Genomic DNA, 21,398 nt, shown 5'->3' on the forward strand with positions numbered 1-21,398 from the left:
TACTTATGTAATTCATTGGTGAGAATTTCAGATAAGCGAATGGAGATGCTTTTCGTTCCTCTGAACCTCTGCTTTCCTGCTATCTTCATCTAGTCAGTCTTACTCCTTTCCATGGCTGGCTTTATGTGATACATCACCATTGTCAACGGCTACTTTCGGTCATCTCTCAGGAAAATGATCCAATGCTCTGTCACGGCACGGCTAATCGTCTGGAGGCATCACCCTTGTCAATGGCTTCATCTTATCCTCTCAGTGAAAATGATCAACACACCCTGTCATGGCACGGCTATTCATCTGTCGGTTCTCGATCATGCTGGAATAGGATTTACTATCCTTTTGCGTCTGTCACTAACGCCCCGCAATCGCGAGTTTGGAGCTCGTCACAGTCATCCAATCATTGAATCCTACTCGGAATACCACAGACAAGGTTTAGACCTTCCGGATTCTCTTGAATGCTGCCATCATTCTAGCTTACACCACGAAGATTCTGATTAAGAGATCTAAGAGATACTCATTCAATTCTAATGTAGAACGGAGGTGGTTGTCAGGCACGCGTTCATAGGGAATGATGATGATTGTCACGTTCATCACATTCAGAGTGAAGTACGAATGAATATCTTAGAAGCGAAACATGATGAATTGAATAGAAAACAGTAGTACTTTGCATTAATCTTTGAGGAACAGCAGAGCTCCACACCTTAATCTATAGAGTGTAGAAACTCTACTGTTGAAAATACATAAGTGAAAGGTCCAGGCATGGCCGAGATGGCCAGCCCCCTAAAACGTGATCAATAGTCTCCTAAGATGAACAATGGATTAAAACTGAGACCAAAGATGGTCAAAAAGACTAGTAAAAGGTCCTATTTATAATAAACTAGCTACTAGGGTTTACATGAGTAAGTAATTGATGCATAAATCCACTTCCGGGGCCCACTTGGTGTGTGCTTGGGCTGAGCTTGAGTGTTGCACGTGTAGAGGTCCTTCTTGGAGTTGAACGCCAGCTTTTGTACCAGTTTGGGCGTTCAACTCTGGTTTTGGCTCCTTTTTTGGCGCTGGACGCCAGATTTGGGCAGAGAGCTGGCGTTGAACGCCAGTTTGTGTCATCTATTCTTGGCCAAAGTATGGACTATTATATATTGCTGGAAAGCCCTGGATGTCTACTTTCCAACGCAATTGGAAGCGCGCCATTTTGAGTTCTGTAGCTCCAGAAAATCCACTTTGAGTGCAGGGAGGTCAGAATCCAACAGCATCAGCAGTCCTTCTTCAACCTCTGAATCTGATTTCTGCTCAAGTCCCTCAATTTCAGTCAGAAAATACCTGAAATCACAGAAAAACACACAATCTCATAGTAAAGTCCAGAAATATGAATTTAACATAAAAACTAATGAAAACATCCCTAAAAGTAACTAGATTCTACTAAAAACATACTAAAAACAATGCCAAAAAGCGTATAAATTATCCGCTCATCAACAACACACCTTTTAATCCCCTCTCTGTTCAGAGCGCTCGCACACACTTGTGTGTCCGCTCACCCTCCATTTCTTTACCTTCTGTGCGTGCGCACACCTAGGTGCGTACGCACGCATCTTGATTCCCTCTCTGCTGATAGTGTTTGCACACCTGGTGTGGACGCACACCTCCCCCAATTCGCTAAGTGTGCGTATGCACACATGCCCGTGCGTACGCACGCTCCTGTTTTCTCACCCTTATACTTCTTTTCTCTTCTTCTCTCTACTTCTTATCTTCTTCCACCCCTCTCTTCTCTTGATTTTGCCCTCCTTTCTACTTGTTTTACTTTGTTTTGTTTGCATTCCATTTTTTTTTTGGTAATTATATTTGCTTTAGTTTAGTTGTTTGACAATTAAATAAGTTTCCAATGTTTGTTTAACATTGATTGGGTTGCTTCTTTCTTGAATTTGGTTTCAAATATGTGCACTGAGCATAAAAGCCTTGTTTAAATGCCTAGATGAATTGTGAGTTTGATTCATATGTTGTAGCTACCATATGCATTAAATTTATCCTTGTTTGGCATCTTGAATTGTGCACTTTCACTTTGGTGAATTGAGTTGAAATTACTTGTTCATCTTGATTTTCATATCATATGGATCACATGTCCGGTACTTGTTTCTTTTTAATGTTTTACATTTGTTTGAGTGACCTAACTTGATTGCTATCAAGTGTATCACTTTTTGTAACAAGTACCTATACCATGTGACTTTTTCCTTGTTTTTCATGATGAATAAGTAGTTTTCTTTTCATTAATGGATTGGTTGTTGTTTATTGTGCTATTTTGTATCACTCTTGAGCTTTCATTTGCACAAATTCAATATCCAATAATTCCTACATTCAATTCACTCTTGTTGTAGTTGCCTAAGTTGCATGTGCTTGAATGACACTCATCTCTTAGTTGCATCTTAGGCTATTTAGTTGAGGAACTCATGCTTACTTTTTCATTGTGTGGATGCCACAATAGCCGGCCGTCGTGTGTATTCCATGCCACTATGCAAAATTCTTCAATTATATGTTTATTTACTCTCTCCTTTACCCTTTTGTGCTACTTTCCCTATGAGTCCTAACTATACTTTGCTCTTCTTTTTGAGGATGATACATAAAGGCAAGGAGCCGGGAGAGGAAGAAGACACCGAGGAGGGAGATGCCGAGCATACATGGACTTGGCAATCTCCACCCAACCCAAGCCCCCGCATCCGCCAACCGAAGGTGGAGCTCTTGAGAGACATTCTCCCCGGATTTTGTTTGTGCACGGAGGACCGTGCAACGCTTAAGTGTGGGGGAGGATTCGCCATTTTGGGGTGTAAACTTTCTTTTCTCAAACACCTTGCACTTTATTTTTATTTCTTTTAGTAGGTTTCTTGTATATATTTGGAGTGATTTTGATTATTGCATTACATTTCCTTCTAGTGTATATGTCTTAGACTATTCATAGTTTATATCTATTGCATTTCACATCTTTTTCTTAGTATATATTTTATAGATAGAAATTGTGATTGGATGACGTGAATAGTATAGCACCTAGTTCAATTTTATCCTAATTTTTCATGTTAATTTTTGCTTGTTGAAAATTAGGAATAAAACTAGGAAAGATTTTGAAATTGCATCCATCACAATATACATACATACATACATATAGTAAATAAGTTTTGGTAAAACAACAAAGAATTTTCAAGAAACCCTTTTTTAGGGCATTCCATTGATTAGATTTGAAACTTGTTTTTGAACTTGCTTGAAGTATCTTTTTATGGAACATAGAAAAGAGCTTGAACAAATACCAAATGAGATTTGAGCTTTAATTGTGTGGTTGCACATTTTCAACCACAATTTTTTGTTCTTATGTGATAAACTCCTTTTTATGATTGTGATCTTAGATTTGCTTTAGTCTATATGTCCTATATTTATTGTTTTGGATTGTATTTAGTATGATTGAGGCCATCTTTGAATAGCTCACTAACCCATATAGCCAACCCTTGCATCTATCTTTGTAAACCACTTTTTGAGCCTTTAATTCCCCTTTGTTCTCATTATGAGCACATCATTCACCCTAAGTGAAAAACCATTATGTCCATTGATTGTATCTTTGATTAACTTGGGTTTGAGTGTGTGTGTGTGTGTGTTAATAAAGTGTTGAATTGAAAAAGAAAGATGCATGAGTGAACATGAAAAAGGGATAAATGGGTAGTTAGGATGTTTTGTTATGTATATAGGATGATATAGGATTAGGTGGGTACTTAAGCTATAAGATCCAATTTAATAGCCCACTTAACCATTTTAATCCTACCCTTACCTAGGCCCCATTACAACCCTCAAAAGTCCTCTTGATAATTGCATTCATTCATCAAGTATTAGTTGATTGTTAGACGACTTGCAAATCTTTGAAAACATGATTAACGGAGGATTGAGTGATTAGGCCCTAAACACTGAGCGACTAGAGTGTAAACACATCTGGTGAGGGGTTCAATTACTCAATTCTATGTTTCAATTTCTTATTTTGTATCTTTTTGCAAGTTGTTGAACTTAATTTTGAAAATTTCAAATCAATCTTTGGACATTGATCATATTGCTATATTTTTCTTGTCTTGGCCCTAAGTTCCTACATTGGATTGATTGAGATTCTTTTGTTTGTTTTTGCCAAACTCAATAGGAATCATAGTGTAGATATATATAGATAGTATTTAGTATAGTTACATGCATGTAGGTAGTTGCATTAATAATTACCCCTTCATTCATCTCATTTGGTTGGTTTAGCATGAGGACATGCTTGGTTTAAGTGTGGGAGAATTGATGAATCCATATTTTACGATATATTTTGGTTTGATTTGAGTGGATTCCATCACATAAACCCAAATTTATTCACCTAAATAGCATGCTTTTGAGATTTCTTCCTAAATTGTGCTTGAAAGTGAAAACATGCTCTTTTGTGCTTAATTTAGTCAATTTTATTCATTTTAATCCCATTTGGTGTCTTGATGTATTTGTTAAGTGATTTTCAGGTTTCCAAGGCAAGTATGGGTTGAAGAAGTGAGGAAAAGAGCATGCAAAAGGGAAGAATTCAAGAAATGAAGGATTTGGAAAGCTACCAGCCCTGACCTCTCTGTACTAAATTGGTCATAACTTGAGCTATAGAGGTCCAAATGAGGTAGTTCCAGCGGCCTTGGAAAGTTAACATCTGGGGCTTCAAAATGACATGCAATTTACTATAGTGGACATAAGTCTAAGTGTCCATACGCACAGGTACTTGTGCGTACGCACAAGTCAGGATTCAGCATGTGTGCGGACGTACACATCTGTGCATCCGCACAGGTCCCTGCACGTGACCTCATTAATTGCAACTCACTGGCAGCGATTTTTGGGCCCTCAAAACCCAATCCAACTCATTTTTTGAAGCTATTTAAGGCCAAATTGAAGAAGGATGAAGGGGGGACAATTAGGTTTAGTTTTTATTATGTTTTCTCTTAGTTTCTAAAAAGAGAAGCTCTCCCCTCTCTCTAGAATTAGAGTTCTTTAGTTTAATTTATTATCATTTCTACTTTTAATTCTTGTTTCTTTTTACTTTTCCTTGTCATTTATTGTCATTACTTCTTTGCTCTTCTTCATTTCTCTTGTTATTTCCTTTATTTTGTTATTTTCATGTTATGAACACTTTTATTATTTTAATTCCAATTAATGTAAATTTATGTTTCCATGTCATTTATTTCTTCCTTTAGTTGTTATTATTATTTTCTTGCTTTGGTAGCTTTAGAATTTATTTTAATGTATTTTAATATTATTTTATTCTCATGCACACCAAGTGTTTAATAAAATTCTTGGCTTAGTTTCTACTTAGTTTTTCTACACTCTTGGCTTGAAATTGTTGACTTTGGTGATCCTTGAGTCATTGATGTCCATTCTTGTTTGATATATTAGAGTAGTTAGTTGATTTGGTCTCCCTTGACTCTATGTGACCCCTTAGTGTTGACATAAGACTTAGGGATTGAAATTAACTATGCCTATTTGACTTATCTTCGATGTAAGGTTGACTAAGTAGGATTAACTCTTCATAATCATCATATGTTTGTGGTCAACGGCTAGGATAGGTAGCCTAAGTCCTCAATTACTTGCCAAGAGGTTTCTTGCTTTTGAAGTTTTATTGCTTTGACTTTTACTTACTTTCCTTTACTTTCTTGCATGTTAAGTTACTTTCTTGCCATTCCTTTTCCTTGCATGTTTATTTAATTGCTTTGATGTTTAATTTCTTGCATGTTTAATTTTCACACTCTTGGTTGAGAATGTTTAATTTTCACACTCTTGGTTGAGAAATTGGATGTTTGGGTGGAATTGAGTTGTGGATGTCCATTCCGCATTGTGTGAGAATAGTTAATTGGTTTAGTTTCCATTGACGCTAGTCTTTCACTAAGTAATTAGTGAGTTGACTAGGACTTATGGATTGAGATCAATTATGCTTTTGACTAATTCTCAAGGAGGATTGATTAATTTGGATTGATTCCATACAATTGCCATGTTTGTGGTCCATAACTAGGATAGGAATCCTAAACTCCCCAATTCTTGCCAAGAGTTGCCATTTACATTCCTTGCATGTTTACTTGCTTTCTTACTATTTACATCTCTTGCTCTCTCTTGCTTTCATTCCCAATTTCCCATGCTCTCTCTCTCATAGCCAATGATTATACATTTCATTGCAACTCCTAGGGAAGACGACCCAGGAGCTAAATACTCTCGGTTTATTTGTTTTGATTTGAATTTAACATTTGATTTGGGAATTAATTGTTGGTCTAGACTATACTTTCAACGACGGAATTCTATTTTATGAAAATCTAGATCAACGATAAATTCCTCTTTATCAATCACCCACGTTTAGGATCTTCTACCACCACTTTCGAATTACACACTATTCTCTGTACAGTATGAGCAACTGAATCTCCTAAGTTAGGGTCAGGAGCTCTGCTGATTCTGATGGATTAATAATATTACTGTTCTATTTCAATATACGTCTGATTCTATTCTATGATGCATTCTCGTTCTTCAATCTTATGAATCTGGGGTAAAATGTGACATTCATCCTTGTTTTACATTGGTTTACATGAGTCCTGACCAGGATAGTGGAAGCCAGAGCTTGAGGAGGCATCACAGGTTCCAAGAGAGTTATTTGGACTAATTGGGGGTATGTAACATATAATCCCGTTAGTTCTGGGTAGATGAGGTCTCTATGGCATTAAGGCTAGAGTAAAAAAAGTGGCATTCTCTGATCCGGAAGATTTGACTTTGTTTGTGGTGTTTTGAGTAGGATCACTGATGCCAATGCATCTTGGCTAGTTTTACAAGCCATTTTTAGCATGTTTTAGATTAGTTTCATGCATTATCTTCATCAATAAGCAAGCATTTGGATGAGTTATCTATGCATGTCTTGATTCCTCAAATATTAGTGATTTATAATCATTTTCATGAGATTTATGCAAGAACTACTTGATGCACTGAAGGATGCATTATCTTGTGATTATAGCAAAGCTTTTGATGCACTTGTTTGATTGATTATAGGTAAGGAAGAAGCAGAGGACAAGGTGGCATTAGTGACCAAGTTAGGCACACTAACGCCAGCACCAACGTGAAGCAAAGGAAGGAAAGGTGGCATTAGTGGCAGCGTTAGCCACCTACTAACGTTAGCGATGTCATAGCTTCAAGGAAGGTGTGGCGTTAGTGGCTATATTAGGCTCACTAATGCCAACGATAACGTGGCATGAGGAGGCATAGGGCGTTAGTGGTAGCGTTAGCCACCCACCAACGCCAGCGACAACGTGAGCTAAGGGGGTTTGTGGCATTAGTGGCCACGTTAGTGACACTAACGCCAATCCTAACGCTGGCCAAGGACAAAGTATGGCGTTATTGGTCACCTTAATGACACTAACGCCAATGCCAACGCTGGATCAGGGAGAAAGGTAATGTTAGTGGCCACGTTAGGCTCACTAACGCCAGCGATAATGCTGGATAAAGAAGAAAAGCAACGTTAGTGGCAACATTAGCCAATAATGCCAACGAAGCCATGCAATATACATAGGGTTATCCATACTAACATCCACACTAACGCCAATGCTGCCTCAACTAACGCCTCCCAGAAAGCTAAGAAAAGCCCAAAGAGTTTGCTAACTACTTCAACTTAGGCCAAGGGCCCACATCCAGATACTTGAAGACTCACCTGAAGATCAGAAGAGTAGTATAAATAAGTGGAGTTTTGAACCTCAAAAGAGGATCGCATTACAGAGAGATCACACAGATCACACTACACCACTTAGATCTATTTTCTTTTTCTTTTTGTACTTCAATTACTTTCATGCACTTTTAATTTTCATTTGGGTTTTCTGGAGCTATGAACAGCTAAACCCCATCTTTATTGGGGGAGGGAGCTCTATTGTAACTTGATGGATCAATAATAGTTTTATTTTCTTCTTCATTTCATCTCTCTTTGATTTGCTTGAAAGTTTTTGTACTTCATCCAATTATTCAATTGTCTTGGAAGAGAAGTTGAATATACATGGATTCTGTCTGATCCTTGGAAGAGGAATGATGGAATCATGCTAGAAATACTTTCTCATGCTGGACTAGATTGGGGGTTGGTTGGATATAGTGACATATAATCCTCCCGATACTTTGATCTAGAAAGGTGTGTGGTAAAATCAGTTACCATACTTCATCTCTTCTCATGAGCAATTAGATCAAGGAATTGGGCAATTGTTCAAGTTAAGAGAGATTGAATTGCCAAGGAATTGGGATTCAATCACTAAAGATTGCCAAGAGATTAATGATGTTGCATGATTCAAGAAGAGATAAGATCACATTGATCCGAAGAATTCAATATCTCATAAACCCAATGATCTTCCCTATTTTCATCTATCCCTTTCTTATATTCTGTTTGTTTACTTTATTGTTCATCACCCCATGCCCATTTAATTTCTTATCATTTACTTTCCGCAATTTACATTCAAGCAATTTACATTCCTGCAATTTAATTCCGTAATTTACCTTCCAGTCATTTACATTTCTTGTCATTTACGTTTTTTGCCATTTAATTTCTTGCAATCAAACTTCCATTTATGCTTAGTTCAACTAGATTATCTCTTTGACTAAAATTGCTCAACAATCAATCTCTGTGGGATTCGACCTCACTCTATTGTGAGTTTTTACTTGATGACAATTTGGTATACTTGCCGAAGGAAGATTGTAGAGATACAAAATTCCAATGATCAATCACCTAAAGGGGAGTAGTTGCTTAGAGCTTCACCTTCAGCTATAGTGAGAGACCATGAGCTAACTTGATGAGAGGACATGAGTTACCCAAATATGGTAGATTGCTATGGTTTAGAAGAGATTAACTTGATGAGAGGACATGAGTTAATCACTTATGGCTGCCATGGAATGAATCATTCATTATTGAGATAGACAGTAAGAAAAGTTCATCCGGAAAGATAAAGTATCTCCAAAGCCTTAACTGTATCCCTATCATTATTTTTACATTAATCTGGTATTTCTTTCTTTATTATTTCATTTATGCGTTCAAACAACGAACCATTTTTTCTAATCGCCTGACTAAGATTTGCAAGATATCCATTGCTTGCTCAATCCGACAATCCTCGTGGGATTCGACCCTCACTTACTTGAGGTATTACTTGGATGACCCGATGCACTTGTCGATTCAGTTGTGCAGAGTTCAATTCCGCGCACCAAGTTTTTTGCGCCGTTGTCGGAGATTGTTCGAGATTGACAAACTACCAGACTATCTTGTTGCTTAGATTAGATACTTTTTACGGCTTATTTGCTCTTTTAATTGTGTTTCTTATTTTCTTTTTCAAAAACTTTTAAAAAAAAAACATAAAAAACAAAAAAATCAATTTCATCTTTTTCTTTTGTCTGAGTCTTATATCAGTCTTTAAGTTTGGTGTCTTTTTGGTGTCCTTCTTTTCTTGAATTTTTGAAAAGTGTCCTTGAGTGTTCTTCCTGTGTTTGAATTGTTCTTGGTATTTCTCTTTCTTTGATCTTAAAATTTTCAAGTTGGTGTCTTTTTGTGTTTTTCCCTTCAAATTTTCAAAAATAGTGTCCTTTGATTTCAAAAATTTTAAAGTATGGTGTCTTTTAGTGTTTGTCCTTTCTATTTTTCAAAATTCAAAATTCAAAATTCAAATTTTAAAATTTAATTTTTCTAATTTCAAAATTTAAAATTTTCAAAGTTCAAATTTCAAAATTTAAAATCAAATCTTTCAAATCTTATATTTTCTTATCTTAATTTCAAACTTTCTCTTTTTAAATTTTAAAATCAAATCTTTTATTTTATTTTTCAAATCTTATTAGTTAATTAGTTACTTGTTTGTTTTATTTTAATTTTAAAAGTTTGATTCTCTATAATTCTTCTTTCTCTCTCTCCTATTTTCGAAAATCTTTCACTTTTCTCTCCCTTCTTTTTAAAAAATCTTCTTCTTCTTTTTCTCTCTAATTTCGAAAATCTATCTCTAACAACGATCTCTATACTCTAGAATAGAATACTCCTTTCTTCTTCTTCTTTTCTTGGTTTCTTTCTATTGTTTATAAGCAGGAACAAGGACAAAGAACCTCTCTTTGATCCGGATCTTGAACCTGAAAGAATATTAAGAAAACGGCTGCAAGCTCAAGCTAACAGAGCCAGAGGCGACCTCACAGAGGCTTTCGAAAAGGAAGTTGAGAACTTAATAATGGCAGCTAATCTGAAAGAAGGTGTAATAAACCCCAATTTCTTATTTATCTTGTGCTTATTTTAGGGGATTTTACCACCTTTTTCCACATTTATTCAATGAAATAGCATGGTTTTGTAATTCTCTCTTGAATTGTGATTAAGTGTAAAAACATACTTTTTAGGCCCTTAAATTGGTGATTTTGATTCACTTTAATTCTATTTGATGCCTTGATGTGTTTGTTGAGTGATTTCAAGATCATAAGGCAAGTATTGGATGGAAGAAATGAGGAGAAAAGCATACAAAGGGGAGAATGCATGAAGAAACAAAGATTGGGAATGCATCAATGGGTGCGCACGCGTACATGACACGTCCGTGCGGATGAAGACTTTGCCAATCGACCCGTACGCGCACATGGCGCGTACGCGCCGATACTCTCACGTGGCCCACTTAAAGGCAAAACGTTGGGGTGATTTCTGAGCTGCCCAGGCCCAAATCCAACTTGTTTTTGAGTGTATTTCATGCAGAATTAAAGTACAAGCAAAGGGGGAGCAATTAGTTTAGCCAACATGAGCCTTTAGTTAGTTTTCTAGAGAGAGAAGCTCCCTCTTCTCTCTAGAATTATGTTAGGATTAGGTTAGATTGTCATAGATCCATGTTTAATTCCTTGATCTCATCTTGTTTCCTTTATGATTTCTTGCTTCTACACTTTCATTCTCTTAGTTGTAATGTTAATTTCTCATTTTGCCTTCTTTTGTGATGATGAACTCATGTTGGATTTGGTTACATTTAATGTAATTTGATGTTGATGTTTCTTTTTATTGATGAATTGAGTTGTGAATTTACTTTCCTTGTAATTAGTAGTTGGTAGATTTTATTATTCTTGCAATTTATGATGTTCACTTCTATTGCACTCTATGTGTTTGATGAAATGTTCTCTTTAGTTTTTGAGTAGTTTTGTTAACTCTTGGTCTAAGCTAAGGGAATTGGGTAAACTTGAGTCATTGGGTATAATGATTTGGTGATTTGAGAACCCTTGGTGATCAATTTGATACCCATTGACGCTAACCCACTACTAAGTTAATTAGTAGGTAGGTTGGGACTTAAGGATTGATGTGATCAGACCTATTTGATATACTTCAAGCTTAGGAGTAGATATTACGTACTTAAAGCTTTTGGGAAGTAGACTTAATAGGTTGGCCTCTCATGATTATCAATAATTAGTTTGTTGACAAGGATGGTGATCTCAGTTACTTAAGTCTTAGCCAAGAGTTCTTTATCTTGCTTTCTTTAATTACTTGCTTAATTTATTTTTCTTACCCCTCTTATAAACCAAAAACCCCCCCTTACCCCTTTATAGCCAATAATTGAACACTTCATTGCTTCCTAGGGAGACGACCCGGAGTCTAAATACTTCGGTAAATTCTTATTAGGGGTTTGTACTTGTGACAAAACCGCATATCTTTTTAATTTGATGCGAGAGTTGTTTGTCGGTTTGGAGCTATGGTTGCAACGAAGTAATTCCTTTCTTTAGGAAGAAAATCTAGACCGACACACTTTTTGCTCATTAAATTAATGGCGTTGTTTCCGGGGAGTCAATGGTGCTATGTTATTGGCTATTGTATATATTGTGAATAGCTTGGATTTTGGTTTGTTTGTTAGTTTTTTCTAGTTTAGGATTTTATTTTCTTTGTTTCTTATTAATCTTTGTTTTTATTTTCTTTCAATATGAATTCTTATCCTTTTGGCTATGAGTGTAGTTCAAACTATGTTGTAGGAAATGGAAGCTCCAATGAGGATATACATCAAGGATTTGGAAATCAAGGATGGGAGGAACCCCAAGTTTATGAACAACCTTCATAGCAACAACTTCCTCCGAACTCTTATGGGTATAATCCTGATCTTAATGTGTATCAATCCAATGTGTGTGATGATCCTCACTGTAGTTGTCAACCTCAATCATCATATGCATGTGATCCCAATCCTCAATATAGCCATACACTATACTCACATGCCTCACACCATCATTCAACTCCATATGACCATAACCCATACCCACCATATCAACCACCATATGAACCACATCTAGAACCACCACCATCCCAATACCAATACTCCCAAGAACCACAAATTCCACACACACCACCTCAAGAATCCCACCAATTTGAACCACCTTCCAATTACAACAATCTTCCCTCAACTAATGAACCCTCTCTTCCACCACCACCTCCCGATGAAGCCTTCATGTTAGAATTGAGAGACCTTGAATCTCATATCTTAAGGCGATAAGAGGAGGATGAAACTAAGTTTAAGGAGCTAAGAGCAAGGATAGCTAGCATGGTAGAAGCCGTGAGTCACCTAACATCCCACCTAAGCTCATGCACCATAAGTACCCCCATTGTTGAATGTGGAGAAACAATCAAGGAGCCTAGTGAGTGAGTGAACTTGAAGCTCCATGGTGAGGAAGAAGAGTTGAAGCAAGAAGTGCAAGAAGAGGAGAAGGTAGAGGTTAGTGAACGAAAGGAAGTAGTGGGTGGACGTTTGGGATATGTTGAGCACATAAAGGAATCTCAAGTTGAAGAACCCTCCTCCACAGAGTATGGAAGAGATGTTAAAGAAGAGAGTAAAGTTGCGGAAGTAAACGAAAAGTTGAAGGAAATTGATCAAGAAGTGGATTCCATCACTAGTGATTTTTTGCCCACATTGATCAATTCCCTTAACAATCTTGTCGAACCTTCTCCCAGTGAACTAGAAAGAAAGGTTGAGGAGGATGTGCAACTTCCAAGACCTATTGCGAGTGAAGAACCGGAAGAAGTGTCCCAAGCAACAAGCCCTCCTATCTATGATGATTCCGCATCAACATATGATCCTTTCGAGTTTGAAGAGTCCTTCCCCAAAATGCTTAAACTTGATGACGAGGTAGACTTCACTAGACCTCCTATCTATGATGAGAGTGATGGGGAAGAGATAAAAGAAATTGGTGAAGAAGAATGTGAACTTGAGGAAACTTGGCAAGAGAATGATCTTGAAAAACCTTGCCGAGTGGTGAAAACCTCTAGAAGAGGATGGACGGGAGTAGAGCGTGCTTTATCAAAATCTTTGGGAACTCCTCCACCTAGTTTGTCATCTAATCCTTCGCTTGAGTGGGTAAAACTTCTAACTCTCAGCTTTATTATCCCACTTGAGTATGGTTTGCTTGAGACGGATGGCCAACTTAGGGCGCTTTGTGGAATTAAGCGAAAGAGGAGGATGTTTAGTGGTTGGCATTCTAAATCTAGACACATTATGGTTGGAAGCTCAAAATTGAAGAGCATGGATTGGTGTAATGCTCAATTAAATGGGTCTAGGAGGATAGTTTGGTGCTTTCATGAGAATTCTGCTTTCTTGTCACCCAGACGGAATCAAGGCGATCAACTAGAAGATGGGTACGAAGATAAGATATGGGATCCTGGATCACATTACGAAAACCAATTTTGGGAGCTCATATCTTGGAGAGAACCTTACCAAAGCGTGGTGAAGATGGTTGGAACTTCTGACAACCAATTGAAGGACAAGCGCTCTTGGAGGTTCAAGGATGGATACAAGCGTAAGCCACCCTGACAAGGAGCCTCCCAAATGTCCAACTTAAGGACTTAAACTAAAAGTGCTTGGTGGGAGACACCCCACCATGGTAAACTCTTTCCATTCTCTTGTAGATATAATAAATGAATGAATTGGGTTCCATTGTATATAATTTCTTTACTTCTTAGTATATTTTGCTTTGCTTGCTAAGGTGTTTATACATTCTATGCTTTAATTAGGGATGATTCTTTGACTTTGAGTTTTTGATTAGATTGCAAGTTTCCTCAATTTGTTTGAAAAATCTCCAAAATTTCAAAAATATGTTTAATTTTGCATCTTAGCTGGTTTTAGAGTCTTAAAGGAGATTGGGAGGATTATGAGCTCTTTTTGATGCTCATAAAAAAAAAAAAACCACCAGCTACGCACAAGCGCATAGCGCGCGCGCGTGGGCTGCGCATTTAGATTTCTGGGCCAAGGACCAGAGAGTTGTGCCACTTTTGGGCCAACTCTGTGCCTTAACCCACGCGGACGCACATTGTACGCGTCCGCGCCCCTTTGTATTTCCCTACCCACGCGTTGGCGCACCTGGTGCCTCCACGCCCTATCATCATTTAGCTCATCCACGCACGAGCGCCAAGTGCGCGCGCGTGTCGATGCAGTTTTGCATCACCAGGCCAAAGGACCCGAGAGTTGTGCCAACTCTGGGCCCATTTTGTGCCTCTGGCCCAGCACACCTGCGCGGACGCGCACCGTACGCGTCCGTGCCCATTCCCAATTATCCCCTCTACGCGCAAGCGCGAATGGAGCTTCCGCGCTGACCCCTAATTGCCTCCACCCACGCGGACGCGCACAGTGCGGCGTGGATTCAAATTTCCACTTACCCCAGGGACGCGAAGCCCTAGCGCATTCGCGCAGTCCCCATCTCCTTTCTCTAACATCTCTCGCTCTTCCCCCTCCATTTTCAACCTACAAGCTTCTCACCACCGACCACCCAGTCACCTCCGGCGACACCACTGCCGTCGCCACAACCCCCTCTTCATCGCTCTCTCTCTCTCCCTCACTAAATCCTCTATTCTCTGTCTCACCCAGTCTCACCCCTGCTCTACCACCAATGACGACTGCGACCCCATTGTTGCCGGTACGCCCCCTGATGAACGAATCTTTGACGGTTTAGAATTTCAAAAATGAATTCTCGTTGTAAAATACAGTTTCTAAACCAATCACTAATCCTCTCATGCAAAAATTTGTTTGTCACTAAAACAAACACCTAAATCTATAAACCGAAGTATAGGAACCTCGGTTCGTTCTCCCTAGGAATTGCAATAAAGTGTCTTGTTATTGGTTATGGAGCATGTTTTGGGGTTTTTGGATGAGAAACATGAAAAGTAAATGACAAAGAAATTCAAATAATAACTAAAAGGGTCTTGGCAAAGGTTGGTGGTCAAGGATCTCTATCCTTATCACTAACCACAACATGAGAATTGGCAAGGATCAATCCCACTAAGTTAACCCCTAACTAATAGTAGAGGAAAGTCAAGTGAGCTATATCAATCCAAGTCCATAAATCCTAGTTCTCCACCAATTCAATTAGTGAGATCTAGAGTTAATGGCTCCCAATCGTCAATCACTTGAACATTAGTAACTCAAGAGTTCCTAAGTTACCTTCCCAAGCCAAGAGCATAAAATTCTACTCTAAAATCCAACCAAATATTTTATCAAACACTTGGAAGGCATAAAAGAAAAACATAGTAAAATTGCAAGGAAAGTAAATCTACACTACTCAATTGTAAGAAATTAAGCAACAACAAATCAAATGAACAATAAAGGAACATGAATCATAAATTGAATTAAAGGAAAATGGAAGAACAAAGGTGCATCAACATAAAAGTAGAAAATTACAAGAATTAAATGCTAAACTAGAGAGAGGAGATGTAGAAGAAGAAGAAATTACAAAAGAAAAGTAAATCAAAGCATGAATTAAACCTAGATCTAAGAAGTAAACCTAATCCTAATTCCTAATTCTAGAGAGAAGAAGGAGCTTCTCTCTCTAGAAAACTAACTAAAGGTTCATGTTGGCTAAACTAATTGCTCCTCCCTTTTGCTTGGACTTCAATTCTGCATGAAATACACTCAGAAACAAGTTGGATTTGGGTCTGGGCAGCTCAGAAATTGCCCCAAGCGTTTTACCTTTAAGTGGGCCACGTGAGAGTATCGGCGCGTACGCGTCATTTGTGCGTGCGCGTCGATTGGCAAATTTTTCATCCGCGCGGACGCGTCATGTACGCGTCCGCGTGCCTATGTGAAACCACTTCTGCGCGTGCGCGCCTTGTACGCGTGTGCATCCATTGGTGCATTCCCAATCTTTGTTTCTTCATGCATTCTCCACTTTGCATGCTTTTCTCCTCATTTCTTCCATCCAATACTTGCCTTATGATCCTGAAATCACTCAACAAACACATCAAGGCATCGAATGGAATTAAAGTGAATTAAAATCACCAATATAAGGGCCTAAAAAGCATGTTTTTACACTTAAGCACAATTCAAGGGAGAATTACAAAACCATGCTATTTCATTGAATAAATGTGGGAAAAGGTGGTAAAATCCCCTAAAATAAGCACAAGATAAACCACGAAATCGGGGTTTATCAAATCTCCCCACACTTAAACTAAGCATGTCCTCATGCTAAAGTCAAGAAAGAAGCAAAGGGTATCAACATTTATTCAATACAAACTAACTACATGCAACCTATCTATATACAATCTATATACATGAATGCATCCACTTGGTCAAAATAAATCAATTTCCAAGAATACATATACAAACACAAGGGCTAAGGCAATAGCAATCACTCAACCCACAATTGAATTGAATTATTAAAAAGATTTTACAAACTTGCAAGAAAAGAGATGATCATGGGTGGAAACATGTAATTGAGCAATCAAACCCTCACCGAAGGTGTATCCGCTCTAGTCGCTTAAGTGTATGGGGTTGATTCACTCAATTCTCCCCTAATCATGCTTTCCAAGATTTGTTTTTCATCTAACAATCAACAATTACTTTATGCATGCATACAAATATCATGAGGGCTTTCTCATAGGTTGTAATGGGGCTAGGGTCAAGGTAGGATGCATATGGTCAAGTGAACTTGAATTCGAATCTTTGATTAACTTAAACTTCTCACCTAACCTATGATAACCTATACAATTCTAAAGAAACCTAACTACCCATTCTTCACTTTTTCACACACTCATGCATTCTCTTTTTGATCACCACTCATATGCATTGACTTTTATTAAACCTTGCTTTGGGGCATTTTGTCCCCTTTTTATTGCAACTTTTTGTCTTTCTTTTTCTATTTCTATTATTTATTTTCTTTTTCTTCTTATATATATATATATATTTTTTCTTTTTGTTTTTCTCATTTTTTTTCTTTTCAAACTAAAATGTATACAAGAACATCAATGCATATGGTTTATACATGATTAATATATGAGTATGTTCCAATTCCCAAGATTCTTAACACAAATACAAAAACACACTTTTATCTCTACCAAATATTCCCAACTTTCCCAAAATCAAATAATGAACACTCTCACTAGCCTAAGCTAATCAAAGATCCAAATTAAGGACATTTATTGTTTTTCACCTAGGCTTGTAATGTGCTACAACTAAGAACAAATGGGTTAAGCATAGGCTCAAGATTGGCTAACAATGAAAGATAAAAGGTAGGCTATTTGGGTAAGTGAGCTATTTGAACAATGGCCTCAATCATATAAATGCATGTATACACAAAGTAATGGACATAAAGAATCAAACAAATCGAAGATTACAATCATAGGAAGAGAATAATGCACACAAGAATGAAAGTAAGTGGTTATGTATGATGTAACCACACAAGTAGGCTCAAATCTCACATGCTTGTGTTCTTAGCTCAAAACATGATCCACAAAGTATATAATTCAAGCAAGTTTGAAAAAAAAATTTTAATCAATTGGGGTGCCCTATAGATAAAATCCTTGGAAAATATCATGATTTTGACTAAGCTTAATATATACATATGCAATGCAACCAAAAATCCTAAAAGACCTAAAAACGAAATGCAAAAGTGTTGGAATTAAAAACTTGTCACCCAAAAATTCTGAGCGGTCGAACGACCTCCCCACACTTAAAATTTTGTACCGTCCTCGGTGCATCCAAAGATGAACAAGGGGGTATGGCGACTTTCCTAGTTGCCACCTTCAGCTGGTAGGTCCACCAGTTGCTGCGTGTTCTTCCTCCCGCTTCCATTTTTGCTTATGGTGCATCGATCATGAAAATAAAATAAACACTGTAAGATGAGAAAATACAAAAGTAAGGAAGTGTGAATTGTTGGAATGAGGTAAGAACCACTAGAATGGAGTGAGTGAATTATTGTGACATTGATGAAAAATAAGTGTGTGGGTCCTAACTTGTATGCAGTTTAGAACTCACACTCTAGTATTTAGAAACCATGTCACAATTATACAAAAGAAGACACATATTTCACTCATTCTAGTGTTCTTGGGATACTTTAAAAGACTTGTAGGTTAAGGAAACCAAACAAGTAGTGAAGAAGCATGAAAGCATTCAAGCAAAAATCAAGCAATTGTGAAATTGGATAATGCATGGACATTGATTGATGTGTAGGTAGACTTAGTGAACAAAATAGTATATGAAACTCACACAACAATCAATGACACGTATTGAAGTTGTTGCAACACCTAAGTGACATAGAGGTGAAACACATGGATGCTATGGAACTTAGGAAAAAGAAGATAGAAGTGAAAATTAATCACATAGCAAGCATGGCCCACAAAGCTTTACAAAGCTCAAAAATATGTCACTAGGTAAGCTTTGATCCAATTTCACAATTCTACAATTTCAATGCATGAAATAAGTGATATGAATAAGGGTAAACCATAAACAAGCATCACAAAAAAAATGCAATGATAATATACAATTGCCTAATGATGACAAGTCATCTTAGCCTATTTTAGCTAGTCTTTTTCTTTAGTTTTCATTAGAATTATGCACTTTCTTGAGCTACAAGCAAGCTAATTGAGTAGATTTTCATGTTTCCCTTGATTGAACCAACCCTAACCCACTAACTGTTTGAATTTTTGCTTAAGCTAACTAAAACTTCATTCTAGCAGTAGATTGAAGTGTAACTGGTTTGTGTGCTCTTATGTTCTGCTTAGATGTCAGGTACAAGAAGAGCCATACCCAATTTTCATGAACAAGACGAAAGAACTCTTAGGAGGTTAAGAAGAGCTGAAAGAGGGAAAAGTATTGTTGGAGAAGAGGAATCAGACGAAGAATTCCACGAGATGGAAGGAAGAAGACTGCCTTTACATGTCCATTTGGAGTTTTTGCATATAGGAGTATGCCTTTTGGGCTCTGCAACGCCCCTTCCATATTTCAAAGGTGTATGCTCTCCATTTTTTTTGATATGGTCGAAAAATTTTTAGAAGTCTTCATGGATGACTTCTCTGTTTTTGGTGATAATTTCAATGCTTGCCTAAACCATTTAACTCTTGTCTTGAAATGGTGCCAAGAAACTAATTTGGTTTTAAACTGGGAGAAATGCCATTTTATGGTACCCGAAGGAATTGTTCTTGGCCATAAAGTTTCAAGAAAAGGGATAGAGGTTGATAAGGCAAAGGTTGAGATTATAGAAAAACTCCCTCCACCAATTAATGTGAAATCTGTTAGAAGTTTCTTGGGGCATGCCGGATTTTACAGAAGGTTTATCAAGGACTTTTCAAAAATAGCCAAACCTTTAAGTAATCTGTTAATGCTTGATAACCCTTTTATTTTTGATGAAAACTGTCATCATGCCTTTGAAACTTTAAAAAATAGACTCACAACAGCACCAATCATCACACCTCCAGATTGGGAATTACCTTTTGAACTCATGTGTGATGCAAGTGATCTTGTAATTGGTGCTGTACTTGGGCAGAAAAAGGGAAATTTGCATCATGTCATATATTATGCAAGTAAAGTGTTGAATGAGGCCCAAAGAAATTACACCACAACAGAAAAAGAATTGCTAGCTGTAGTCTATGCATTTGATAAGTTTAGATCATATCTAGTAGGATCCAAGGTTGTGGTCTACACTGATCATGCTGCACTTAAGTATTTGATGTCAAAGCAGGATGCTAAACCAAGACTCATCAGATGGATACTGCTCCTACAAGAATTTGACATAGAGATAAACGATAGGAAGGGCACTGAAAATCAGGTCGCTGATCATCTGTCGAGGTTACCACAAGAAACAAATCAAAAAGCATCCCAGCCCATAAATGAAAACTTCCCAGATGAGTACCTTCTGCAAATCCAGCAAGCACCATGGTTTGCTGACATAGCAAATTAGAAATGGTCTCTGTTAGTTAGAAGTGGAATAAAAGTAAGTGGTGGTATGTGTGTGATTGTATAATAGCTCACTTTTAGTGAATAAAGAGCTAGGATATCCCTTTCTAAGTAAAGAGTGGCTGCTGTCTATGAATCTCAATTGAATTAAATTCCTTGGTTAAAAAGAAAAACAAAAAGAAGAAAAGAAGAAAAAGATAGTTAGAAAGTAGCAAAACAAAAGAAAATCAAAAAGAAACAAAGCTGGACACCAATAGCTTGAACCTTAAAATATATGCCTGTGATGACTTTGTACTAGGATCTGCTTGGATTAGTAAGCTCTTAGGGTTTGATGCGATTTAGTTTTTCCTTGTTTAAATTCTGCAAATCCATTCCCCTATTCCCTTTACATTTCAAGCAATTTATATTCCTTGCACTTTAAGATTCCGCAATTTACATTTCTTGCACTTTAAGTTTCTGCCATTTAATTTCTTGTTCTTTAAGTTTCAGCAATTTGTTTCTTGTTCTCTTTACTTCAATGCAAATTACATTCTGCAAGTCACACAATCATCAACCAAATCTTGATTCGCTTGACTAAATCAACCACTAAACTAAAATTGCTCAATCCTTCAATCCCTATGGGATCGACCTCACTCCCGTGAGTTTTTATTACTTGATACGATCCGGTACACTTGCCGGTTAGTTTTGGGTGTTTTGGGAGAGATTTATTTTTCCTCCAAAATATCTCATCACCTAACAATAGATGATGAATTCATGGTGGCCAAAACATGCAATTCAAAAGAGTTAAGAAGCTTAAAGGCAATGTAACATTCACTTGGTGCTCACAAATGTTAAGCATGAAAAGTTTCAACCCAAGTAACCAAATACAACCTCATCACAGAAATCCAACAATGACAATTAAAACAATGATGTTAAACTAACATCCCATTAGTAATAAGCAGCAGTAAATGGTAAACAAGATTAGTAATCTAACACTTATAATGGAAAACAAAAATTAAACTAACTAATTAACTAAAAGAAATGGTGTTACATGATGCTTGGTAGTGTTGGATGATGATTGAAGGGTGGAAAGAGAAGAGAAGAAGGAAAGAAATGGAAAGAGGAGAAGAAACGAAGGTGGGTAAAACAGGGCAATCCACGCGTGCGCGTCATGTGCGCGTAAGCGTGGATTGATGAAATGGAAGCGACGCGTACGCGTGCAGTGCGCGTACGCATGCATGGCAAGGCAGAGAGTCGACACGAACT

This window comes from Arachis ipaensis, chromosome B08 (assembly GCF_000816755.2).
Source record: "Arachis ipaensis cultivar K30076 chromosome B08, Araip1.1, whole genome shotgun sequence".
Lineage (NCBI taxonomy): Eukaryota > Viridiplantae > Streptophyta > Magnoliopsida > Fabales > Fabaceae > Arachis > Arachis ipaensis.